This window comes from Cetorhinus maximus, chromosome 4 (assembly GCF_964194155.1).
Source record: "Cetorhinus maximus chromosome 4, sCetMax3.hap1.1, whole genome shotgun sequence".
Taxonomy (NCBI): Eukaryota; Metazoa; Chordata; class Chondrichthyes; order Lamniformes; family Cetorhinidae; genus Cetorhinus; species Cetorhinus maximus.
Window position 1 is genome coordinate 39686630 of NC_135882.1, and position 13159 is coordinate 39699788.

Below are 13159 nucleotides of genomic sequence, written 5' to 3' on the forward strand. Positions count from 1 at the left end.
ATCACACACTATCTGCACGTTCACGGAGTGGAAGTCCTTCCTGTTGATGAAGGCACCGGGCTCACCTGCTGGCGTCTTGATGGCCACATGTGTACAGTCTATAGCACCCTGGACACGGGGGAAGCCAGCAATCGCCGTGAAGCCTCTGGGTCTGGCTTGCCTGGTCCCAGCAGAAGTGGATGAAGGTCAATGCATGTCTGAACAGAGCATCTGTGACTTGCTTGACACAAGTGTGGACAGCTGATTGGGAGACACCGCAAAGATCACCCACCGACCCCTGGAAGGAACCAGAGGCATAGAAGTCGAGGGCAACTGTGACCTTCAGAGCCACTGGCATGGGGTGTCTACCCACACAGTTAGGAGAAATCTCAGGGCCAATCATCTGATAGATGTAGTTGACTGTCTCCCTTGCCAGTCGGAGCCTCCTTCTGCACCGCACCTCAGTCATATTGAGGTAGCTGCTTCACTGCCTGTATACCCAGGCAGCAGGATAGTGGCATCTTCTGCAGCCCCTTCCACCTTGGACTACCTCTTGGCCCTGCGCCCCTTGTGCATGCGCCTGTACTCCCAAAGGTGGCTCCCCTGGAAGCTGATTGTGCACTCCTGGCCTTCGCCTTATTCCAGCCCTCCCTCCCTCCTCAGGGGAGCTTTCTCCAGTGCACATGTCAGAACCCATACCCAGGCTAAATGGAGGCCTCCAGAAAGCTGCAGGCCCGATAAAGATTACTGACTGCAGACTGGTGAGCTGAGGGTTCAACGTACACAGAAAGCTGATGGAATTCGTTCTGAACTGCTGCAGATCACACAGGCAAGTTTAAAACCCTTTCTGCAATAAATACTCACAGACCAGATTGACAACCCCACTGAGCCCTCTTATCCCACCTGCGGATGTGTTTGATTAAAAGGTCTCTTACCCGCCTACCCGTTGCGCCCATGTGCTGACCCAAAAATCACACGGGCACCTGAAAATCGCCGTCGATTGACGATTTAAGGGCCTTAACTAGCCCGTTAATTAATGGCGGGCGCACGTCGAACTTCATCGCGCGCCCACCCAGCGAAATATCGTGATAGCGCGCGGTGACTCAGGATGCTCGCCCAACATCACCGCGCGTCATTTTATGCGCTGACGTGCAGGGCCTGACCCCCCCCCAACACGTCAAGCAGAAAACTCTGCCCATAGAGTTTAGTCTTGGTCTTTCAGACGATCATGTTTGTGCCAGCTGAAAAAGAGCTGCCCAGTCTAATCTCATTTTCCAGCTCTTGGTCCAAAACCTTGTAGATTATTGCATTTCAGTAAACTTGCATACACTAAATTGTGATAGAAAAGTTTGGCATCTGTAATGTGACACCAGAGGTGAGAGACAGCGCAGATTATTTTCAACATTTCCCCCTTTGGCAATAACCTGGCAGATCATACAATCTTCCTATTGTAGAAGCTGCCTAATTATCAATCCATTGATTCAGATCAAGAGAAAGATGGATAGAGATAGAGAGTGTGTAATAAATCACAAAACAGTGGTTTGGAGATTGTGAACCAAAACCCAAACAAAACACAAAATGTATAGGAAAATAATTAAACTTCCCTAGACGACAGAATGTTCTTTAATTTCAGATCTACTTCCAACCAGTCTTGACTAGGAAATTCAGGACTGTCACTGCCGGTATAAGGGTAGTGAAGATTTGTGGTTAAATTGCTCGGTTTTGAGGTGCTAGATCTGTTTTGAATCCATTCCATTTAGCATGGTGGGAGTGCCACACAACATGATGGTGGGTGCCTCAATGTGACGGTACTTCTCCACACATACTGTGCGGTGATCACTCCTATAAATGCTGTCCTGGATAGATGCATCTGCAACAGGTAACTCAGAGAGGACAAAGTCAAGTAGGGTTTCGCTCTTATTAGTTCTTTCACCACCTGCCCAGGCCTGTCAGTGGTGGACAGAGTGAATATTTAAGGTCTTGAATCAGGTGTCAATTAAATGTGCTGTTTTGTCCTGGATAGTATCAAGCCTCTTGAGTTTTATTGGAGTTACACTCATCCAGGCAAGTGGAGAGCATTCTTCACATTCCAGCCCTGTACATTGTAGATGGTGAACAGGATTTGGGGAGTTAAGAGGTGAGATACTTGTCAAAGAACACCTAGCCCTTGTCCTGGTTTCTGGTCAATGGTGATTCCCCAGGATGTTGATGATTGGTGATTCAGTGATGGAAATCCTATTGAAAATCAAGGGTTGAGATTGTCTTTTGTTGGAGATGGTCATTGCCTGGCTCTTTGTGGCACAAATATTATTTGCCACTTATCAAAGCAAGCTTGAATGTTGTCCAGGTCCTACTGCATGTGGACACAGGCTGCTTCATTATCTAAGGAGTTGCAAATGGAGCAAAACACTGTGAAATTATCAGAAAACATTCCCAATTCTGACCTTGGTCCCACTTCAGGGCCTAGGTCCTGGGACTGAGGTGATTGGCCTCCAACATCCACAACCATATTCCTTTCCTAGGTACAATTCCAGTCATTGGAGAGGTTACCCCCTGATTGTCATTCATTTCAATTTTACTATGACCTTGTTGCCACACTCTATCAAATGCTGCCTTGATGTCAAGGGAGTCACTCTCACCTCACCCCTGGAATTCATCCCTTCTATATATGTTTGAACTAAAGCTGAATTGAGGTCTTGAGCTGAGTTCTGGCAGAACCCCAGCTGAGCAGATTACTGGTGAATAGGTGCTGTTCAAAGCACTGTGGATGATAACCATCTATCACTTTGCTGATGATTGAGAGTAGGGTAAAAGGCAGGATTGGATTTGCCCTGCTTTTTGTGGAAAGGACACACCTGGACAATTTTCCACATTGCCAGGCAGATGCCAGTGCTGCAGCTGTACAGAAACAGCTTGGCAAAGGTGCAGCTAGTTCTGGAGCAAAAGTTTTCAGTACTATATCCGGGATTTTGTCAGGGCTCATAGACGTTCCTATATCCAATGCCTTCAACTCTTTCTTGATATCATGCAAAGTGAATCGAATTGTCTAATATCCTGCATGATGGTAGCAGGAAGAGACTGAGAGGGATCATCTGCTCAGCAGTTCTTGCAAGTTCACAAGTACTTCCGCCTTGTCTTGTGCACTCATGTACTGGGCTCTGTCTTTATTGAGGATGGGGCTGTTCATGGAGACTCCTCCTCCCATTAGTTAGATGAGGCAGGACTGCAGAGCTTTGAGCTGTTGTGGAATTGATTAGCTCTGTCTATAGCATGCTGGTTCTACTGTTTATCATTCATGTAGTCCTATGTTGTAGCTTCACCAGGTTGGCATCTCACTTTTAGTTATGTCATGCTCTCCCACACTCCTCATTGAACCAGGGTTGGTTCCCTGGCTTGATGGTATTGGTACAGCGAGCGATATGCCAGGCTATGAGGTTACAGATAGTGATCAAATACAATTCTGCTCTTGCTGATAGGGTACAGTACCTTATAGATGCCTGGTTTTGAATTGCTAGATTTGTTTTGAATCTATTCCATTTAGCATGGTGGCAGTGCCACACAACACAATGGGAGGTGCCTCAGTCTGACAGTGGGAGTTCTTCTCCACATGTACTGTGCGGTGATGCCTCCTACCAATACAGCCCTGAATTGATGCAGCTGCGACAGGTAACTCAGAGAGGACAAAGTCAAATAGGTTTTCCCTCTTGTTAGTTCTTTTAGCACTAGCCCAGGCTCAATCTGGCAGATATGTCCTTCAGGACTTGGCGAGCTCGGTCAGTGATGGTGCCACCGAGTCACTCTTCGTGATGGATGTTGGAATTCCCCACCCAGTGTACATTCTGTGCTTTTGCCAACCTCAGTGTTTCTTCCAAGTGATGTTCAGCATGGAAGAGCACTGATTCATCTGCTGAGGTGTGATTTTATTTGTTGATTTGAGTAAATTAATTTTCATCTCCAGATAATTTAAACATTATGTATAAATTGAATGGCTCTTTATCCTAATAAGAAAATTCAGGTATAAACCATGGCTTAAAGAGAAAAAGGATCATTCATTATACAACTCATTAAAGCCTTAGTTCAAACATGGAAAAAAGAGCTGAGCTCTAGCAGTGAGGTAAGAGTGACTGCCCTTGACATTAAGGCAGCATTTGAACGAGTGTGGCATCAAGGAGCTCTAGGAAAATTGGAGTCAATGCGAATCAGGGGGAAATCTCTCTACTGGTTGGAGTCATGCCTAACACAAAGGAAGACGGTTGTGGTTGTTGGAGGTCAATCATCTCAGTTCCAGGACATTACTGCGGGAGTTCCTCAAGGTAGTGTCCTCGACCCAACCATCTTCAGCTGCTTCATCAATGACATTCCTTCCATCATAAGGTCAGAAACGGGGATGTTCACTGATGACTGCACACTGTTCAGGACTAAGCGCGACTCCTCAGATAGTGAAGCAGTCCATGTCCAAATGCAGAAAGACCTGGCCAATATCCAAACTTGGGCTGACGGAGTGGCAAGTGATCTTCATGCTACACAAATGCCAGGCAATGACCATCTCCAGCAAGAGAAAATCTAACCATTGCCCCTTGACATTCAATGGCATTACCATTGCTGAATCCCCCACTATCAACATCCTGGGGGTTACCATTGACCAGAAACTGAACTGGACCAGCTATAGAAATACTGTGGCTACAACAGCAGGTCAGAGGCTAGGAATCCTGTGGTGAGTAACGAATCTCTTGACTCCCCAAAGCCTGTCCACCATCTACAAGGCACAAGCCAGGAGTGTGATGGAATAGTCCCCACTTGCCTGGATGAGTGCTGCTCCAACAACACTCAAGAAGCTGGACACCATCCAGAACAATGCAGCCCGCTTGATTGGCACTCCATCCACAAACATTCACTTCCTCCACCACGGACGCACAGTTGCAGCTAAGTATCATCTACGAGGTGCATTGCAGGAACTCACCAAGCCTCCTTAGACCATCCAAACCCACGACCACTACCATCTAGAAGGAAAAGGGCAACAGACACATGGGAAGACCACTACCTGGAAGTTGCCCTCCAAGCCAGTCATCATCCTGACTTGGAAATATATTGGCATCATTCCTTTACTGTCGCTGGGTCAAAATCCTGGAACTCCCTCCCTAACAGCACTGTGGTTGTCCCTACACCACAGGGACTGCAGTGGTTCAAAAAGGCAGCACTCCTCCACCTTTTCAAGGGCAATAAGGGATGGGCAATAAATGCTGGCCTAGCCAGCAATGCGCCACATCCCAAGAATGAATTTATTTTAAAATCAGACAAATATCTACCTAGAGTTAAACAATGGGTGGTTTCACCAGTCCCTTAGCATGGGGGCATCATGGCGGGCGGGGAGGTTGGCGGGGGGGGGGGGGAGTTGGGGAACAACTCGGCATGAAGGGCGGAAACCAGTTTCACACCGGCGTGAAATCATGGTGGGATCATCTGACGGTGTCCGCCAGGGCAGAATGCAAATCCCACTGGAGGCCGTTGTAAACCCGATTTGCATCCCGTTAATGGGATCCAAAGTAAGGCCCGACCACAATCATCCAACAACGCCCGATTCACTGGGCAGAATCATCCCAGATTTGCACAAAGTGCAGTAGCGGGCGGGTAAAATGGTGTTTTACCCGCCGGCCGCGATGGCAGGTTTTCACATCATATCATCCCAAATCCGTCGCATTACTTATGCATTCCTGGGAAACACACCATTTCCATGGCGGACAGGCTCTTATTCGCTCACCACTTCATCACGTTAGCCATCACATTTAAAGTACAGCCACATTCTGTGCTTCCAGTCCAGGACTGTATCAAAGAAGACATCGCCCCAAAAGGCAAGAAGACTGCAGCCTCCAGCGCCTTTTAGACGCCGTGGAGGCCCGGTGTGATGTCCTCTACCCCCACTCTGGCCACAGGAGGGGCAGCTACATTAGCACTCCAGCTTGGTAGGCGATGACAGTGGCGATCAGTGCCAATGCTGCACAGAAGAGGTTGGCCATCCAGTGCAGATAGAGGATGAATGATCTCATCCGTGCAGCCAAGGTATGGCAACCATCTCATCACTCTAAACTCTCACACTCAAGCCCATCACACATTCACTGGCATCTCACTCACTGCCAGCTCAAGGGCATCACCACCCATTCTCACACACATACCCTGACATGTCCATCTGGCCTCACCTCCTCTGGAGACTGCCTCCTCAGCCCTCACCATCTTGAGGCCACTTGCACACATCAACTGGTGCCCCCACACACACCCTTTGTCCAGCAGGCGCCCAGCGAGGCATTACTAAATTTTGGGGCTGCCACCTTCTTTGCTTACGGGGCTATTTCTCACCTGGAGCAGTCCTGGTCTGTAGACATGAAGCTGGCATGCGCTCTAGTGTGGAGCAAGGAAGTACTGAGGTCATGGCGTGGCGGGCAAATCTGAGTTTGCTCGCCAGCAAACCAGCATGTTTCCCACGAATGCATTATTAATAAGGTGGGACGCATCAGGACGGGGCGATACGCCGCAAAACTCCGCCATTACAGCTGGCAGGTAAAACATCGTTTATCACGCTCGCTCCCACACTTAGTGCAAATCTGGGTCCTATATCTGCAGTTCATAAATGATTTAGAAGTGATTTGACATATAAAAATTAAGAACTTAACATCAGAACATAAGAGAAAGGAGCAGGTGTAAACAATACAGCCCTTTGAAACAGCATTGCCATTCAAAGAGATCCTGGCTAATCTTCTTCATCAATTCCATTTCCCCCAGATCATCTTGGTTCTCGTCAAATAGATGGCAAATTTCTTGAATATGCTCAATGTCTGAGCATCCAAAGTTTTCTGGGCAAGAAAACTCAAGATTCATAACCCTCTGAGTGAAGAAATTTCTCCTCATCTCAGACCTAAACAACTGCCCTCATATCCCAAGACCCATTTCAGCCTCTTTGCATCTATCTCACAGCTTACTTTTCTCCCGAGCTTTGTATTGTCAGCAAACATGGATACATTACTCTTAGTAGCTTCATCTAAGTCCTTAATATAGATTGTAAATTGCTGAGGATCCTTCGGGTCAAACACTAGTTATGACCTGCCAACATAAAAATGCCCCTTTTATTCCTACTCTCTGTTTTCTGTTCATTAACCAATCTTCAATCCATGCTAATATATTGCCCTCCAAACTCATGAGCCTTAAAGTTGCGTAACAGCCTCTTTTTTTTTTATTTGTTCATGGGACGTGGGCATCACTGACTAGGCCAGCATTTTTTGCCCATCCCTACTTGACCTTGTTCAGAGGACATTTAAGAGTCAACCACAGATAAGTCAACATTGCTGTGGGTCTGGAGTCATGTGTAGGCCAGACTAGGTAAGGACAGCAGATTTCCTTCTCTAAAGGATATTAGTGAACTAATTCCAGATTTTTTACTGAATTCAAATTCCACTATCTGCCATGGTGGGATTTGAACCTGGGTCCCCAGAGCATTACCCTGGGTCACTAGTCCAGTGACAATACCACTGTGCCACCACCTTCCCTCTTGTGAAGGACCATTTCAAATATCTTCTGAAAATTCAAATATATTACATCCATAGCTTCACCCTTATTTACTCTCTGTGAAATCTTCAAAAAACTCTAATAGATTTGTCTAACTCAATTTTCCTTTCACAAAACCATGTTAACTCAGCCTAACCATATTACAATTGTCTGACTGCCCTGTTGCAACATCCCAGATAAATATTCCAGCATTTTCAAAAACATTTAATAGTGAAAGGAGATAATTGAGACACTGGTTAAAAACTGATAAACATAGAAACATAGAAACTAGGAGCAGGAGTAGGCTATTCGGCCCTTCGAGCTTGCTCCGCCATTCATTATGATCGTGGCTGATCATCCAACTCATTGGATAAGCTGTCTGTACTTAAAGTTGATAAGTCAACAGAACCAGATCAGATACATCCAAGGATACTGAGGGAAGTAAGGCTGGAAATTGCAGAAGTACTGACCATAATCTTCCAACCATCCACAGGAGTGATGCCAGAGGACTAGAGAATTGCAAATGTTAATCCTTTGTTCAAAAATGTGTGTAAAGATAAGCCCAGCAATTACAGGCCAGTCAGTTTAATGTTGGTGATAGGGAAAACTTTTAAAAATGATAACCCAAGACAAAATTAACAGTCACTTGGACAAATGTGGATTAATTAAGGAAAGCCAGCTTGGATTTGTTCATGGCAAATTGCGTTTAATAAAACTGATTGAGCTTTTTGATGAGGTAACAGAGACAGGGCATGTGTGTATTACTATTGGCATAGTGCACATGGACTTCCAAAAGGCATTTGATAAAGTGTCAGCAAAGCTGAAACCCATGGATTAAAAAGGAGTGGTCACTTGGATAAGAAGTTGGCTGAGTGATAGGAAACAGAGAGTAGTGGTGAATAGTTGTATTTTGGGCTGCAGGACGCTATATAGTGGGGTCCCTGTGAGTCTCTATTAGGACCACTGCTTTTCTTGATCTGTATTAACAACCTAGACTTGGGTAAGCAAAGCACAATTTCAACATTTGCAGGTGACACAATACTTGGAAGTATTGTGAACTGTGAGCAGGATAGTGATAGGCTTTCAAGAGGATATAAACAGGTTGGTGGAACGGGTGGACATGTGGCAGGTGAAATTTAATGCAGAGAAATGTGAAATGATTCATGTTGGTAGGAAGAATGAGGAAAAGCAATATAAAATAAAGGATACGATTCTAAAGAGGGTGCAGGAGCAGAGGTACCTGGGTATATGAGCTCAAATCATTGAAGATGGCAGGGCAGATTGAGAAAGCAGTTAATTGAGCATACGATATCCTGGGCTTTATAAATAGAGGCTTAGAGAACAAAAGAAACTAAATTATGGTGAACCTTTATAAACACTAGTTGAGTCTCAACTGGAGTTCAATTCTGCACACCACACTTTAGGGAGGATGTGAAGGCATTAGAGAATGTGCAGAAAAGATCTACAAGAATGGCTCTGGGAATGAGAGACTTCAGTTATGTCGATAGTTTGGTGAAGCTGGAACTATTCTCCTCCAGAGAATGTTGAGTGGAGATTTGATAGCAATGTTCAAAATAATAAGAAGATAGAGAAAAACTTTTCCCATTGCAGAAGGGTCGACAACCAGAGGACACCAATTAAAGCAATTGGCAAAAGAACCAGAGGTGACGTGGGGAAAACCTCTTTATGCAGCGTGTGGTTAGAATCTGTGATGCACTGCCTGAGAGTGTGGTGGAGGCTGATTCAATCATGGCTTTTGAAAAGGAAATGGCTAATTATCTGAACAGAAAGATTTGTAGGGCTACAGGGAAAGGGCAGGGGACTGGGATAGACTGAGTTGCTCTTGTAGAGATCCAGCATGGACACGATGGGCCAAAGAGCCTTCTTCTGCCCTGCAGCCATTCTATGATTTTCCCAACAATGATGTCATGCTAACTTGTCTGCAGTCCACTATTTTCTCTCTCCCTCTTTTCTTGGACAGCAGGGCTATATTTTCTACCTTCGAATTCAGGGGGACCATTCTAGAACCTAGGGAATTCGGGAAAATCAAAACCAATTGGATCCGTTATTTCTGTAGCCATCTCTTTTAAACCCTAGGGTGAGGCCAATTACGTCTCGGAGACTTGTCAATTTTTAGTCCCATTAATTTCTGCAGTCATTACGAATATTAATTACTTTTAAGGTTCTTATTCCCAATAGATTCTTGGTTCCTCATTATTTCCAGTATATTTCTGACACCAAAATCTTCTTGCTCCAAAATCACTACCTAGCTTAGACAAAAAAGCCTATAGTACACTAATCCCTTAAAAGAAAGTTTTACATATGCTTAAGTTTGGCTTAGGCTTGAGGTTTGTTGAGGTATTTTAGTTATTTTGATGCCCATGGGAAGTTTTGTATCACATAACAGCAGTAGAGCAGCCATGCAAGAAATATAATCTGAAAAAAGCAATGAGGCAAAGAGGGTCCTTCCAATTGGTCATTTTTTTCAGTTCACTTGATTGGGTCCACAACCATGGGTGGTTGCTTGCCAATAAAGGACTTACAGATCAGCTCAGGAATTGACTTGCACTCCCTTCACCCATTGCCTTTGATCTAGCTCTGTTATGCAGGTTTCCATGGTGATCAGTTTTTCTCTTGTTTCGTCACAAGCTGTGAATTAATAGTATTTTATTCCAACCTATCTGAAGGAAATTTCACCGTTTTTATATTTTATTTTATTCCTACATTACAACAATGACCACAGGTAGAATTTGACTATTTCAACCTGCTCACAGTGGGCGAGGCCAGCAGTGAGTCGAGAATTAGAGAGTTAATGAAGCTGGCATTGCTGGGGAACTTAACTATATCTTGGCATTAGCATCCCACTTCCAGATTCCCTTACCAATCAGACCAGGTGGGCGTGATCACAACCAGCACCTGACTGTTAAAGGCTTTCCATTAAAAGAGATCCTGGCCAGGGTCAGAATGGGTCCATTATAGAACTGTCAAGATAGATAGAACAAGTGCAATAGTGGAGTCTCAGTATAGGAAAGCTGCCCTCCGATTCTTTGCGGCATCCCTGGAGTCAGGCTGCAGGGTCTAAGGGCTCACAGGGAAACACTCTGCTCAGCAGATGGGAGGAAAAGCCCAGCCTCTGAAACCAAGTAGGCATGGCTGGAAGTAGCTGAAGAGCAGGACTGTGGAACCGTGCTCTTGGATGCAGTGTCGGTCGAGGTTCAATGACTTCATCGGGGCAGGAAAAGTGAATTACATCCCATATTCAAGTGCTTCCCCATCATTGTCTGTGCAGCACTCCTCAGACCTTACAGCTCCACTCATTCCTCTCTTGATGCACCTCCATCTATTCCCACCTGAACAGCCACCGCTGGCACTTACCCCCATTAAAACCTTACAACCATCCCTCCCAGTCATCCTTTAAAAATCTTTCCATCCATTCAAAATGTTCCATTTCTCACACTCATAACGTTCTGTTTTCTCTCCTTGCAAAAGAAGAGCACAGAATTCCAAGGCGAGGCAGAGAACCAGGGGTGGCTCTCGAATAATCACCATTCTGATTGCTGTGGAGGAGGAAGCAATGAGATCAGCAGAGTGGTGGTGCACATGGCCATTGGCGATGAAGAGATGGGACTCTCCCAGATGCCTGATAACAGAATTAGATACCCCACAGCCACGTGGCATATGACACTCACTCATGTTGAATTGATGTTAACACTAACCTAATGATGACTTTGAATCCTTTCCCCTTGTCAGTTCTAATATGTCTTTCTTCTCCCACAGGTCATTGAAGCGTGACACAGGAGCTGGTGCGGAGGAGACAGAGGGTCCTCAGAGGAGATCACACACTCTGAGGATACACCGTTACACGACACATGTGCACCTTCCATCAGCTCAGATAAACACTCCTTGGTGGGGCCTCCAAGGCAGGTAGCTACATTGTTACATGGTGAACCACACATCAGAAGTGAGCAGGAGTAGGCGCTGGAGACAGGGACAGCAGTGGAGAGTCCCTTTATGAGAATGCCAGACACCCAAGCTCTGCTCAACTGGATGCAGATCTGCTGCCATCACTCAAAACCAGCTCGGTTGGGTGGGACCTGTCAAATTCATATGCCTGACACCAGACGCTTGAAGCAATTGCTCTACTTGGAACTTAGTCATGGCGGAAGACTCCCAGGAGGGCAGCAGAAATGCTTTAGGGATGTCCCCAAAACATTCCTGAAGAGGTCAAAGATACCTGCTGACTCTTGGGAGACCCTGGCTTATGACTGACCAAAATTGAGAAGGTTAATTCAAGAAGGCACCGAACATATCAAGAAACTTCATTGGAAATGTACAGATGCGACGTTGAGCCAGCAAAGGGAGCTCCAAATAACACATTTACCCAATCCTTCAAGCACCACCTGCCCTGCATGTGGCAGAGTCTGCATTGTGCATTGGGCTTATCAGCCATTTAATAACCCATCGAACTGAAGTGGAAGCAAGTCATCCTTCATCCCGAGGGATTGCCTAAAAAGAAAGAGAAAAGGACACAGATCCTGAGCCTCTGAGGTCATCCGTGAGAGAATTCCATCAGGGCCACCCAGCTCCCAAACCTTCACTAGAATCTTAGTCCAAACATGGATGAAAGAGCTGAATTCAAGAAGAGAAGTAAAAGTGACATCAAGGCAACTCAAGTAAAATGTAAGTCAATTGGAATCAAAGAGAAAACTCTCCACTGGTTGGTGCCATACCCAGCATAAAGTAAAATGGTTGTGGTTGTTGGAGGCCAACCACTTCAGCCCCAGGACATCACTGCAGGGGTTCCTCAGGGTAGTGCCCTACCACCATCAGCAGTTTTGTCAATGACCTTCCCTCCATCATAAAACCAGAAGTGGGGATGTTCACTGATAATTGCACAATGTTCTGTATAATTCGGAAGACTCAGACTCTGAAGAAGTCTGTGTCCATAAGCAAAAAGACCTGGACCTGAGGAGACCTGACTGCATTATAGAGGGACATAGAAGAGCAAATATGTAGGCAAATTTCTGAGAAGAGCAAAAATAATAGGGTAACAATCATGTAGGATTTCAACTACCTTAATTTTAACTAAGATAGAATTAAGCCCGGATTTTCACTCCCAGGTAAAAAAGAGCAGAGTTGGGACATTTCCCGGCTCCGCAAATCCGACCCAGGAAAAGGCGGCCCGGAAGTTGGGATTTTCATTCCGGGAGTGCGGGCTGGATTAAAAGTTGGACTCGCGACCCCAGAAACGACTACGAAGGCTGCCAAGTGCAGAAGCAGGCTGGCTGGAAGGCCTGCCTCTGTGCTCTGGCAATATGTGTAAGATTGAAAAAATAACAATAAAACAAAAAACAGCTCTCACACCTCCCCACACACTCACCATCCCCTATCCATGCCAACACATGCCACCTCATGCCAAACTATGCCCATGTACCCACCCCATGGCATCTCATACCCCTTATGCCAACCTATACCCTTGTACCCACCCCATGGCCCCTCATAGCCTCAATGCCCCTCTACCCACCCGCCAAGGCTCCTCATACCCCCTTTGCCATCTCATGCCCCCACTCATCCCCATGGCACGTAATAGCCCCTATGCCAATTTAGTGCCAACTCATGTCAGCCCATGGTCCCCACCCACCATCCT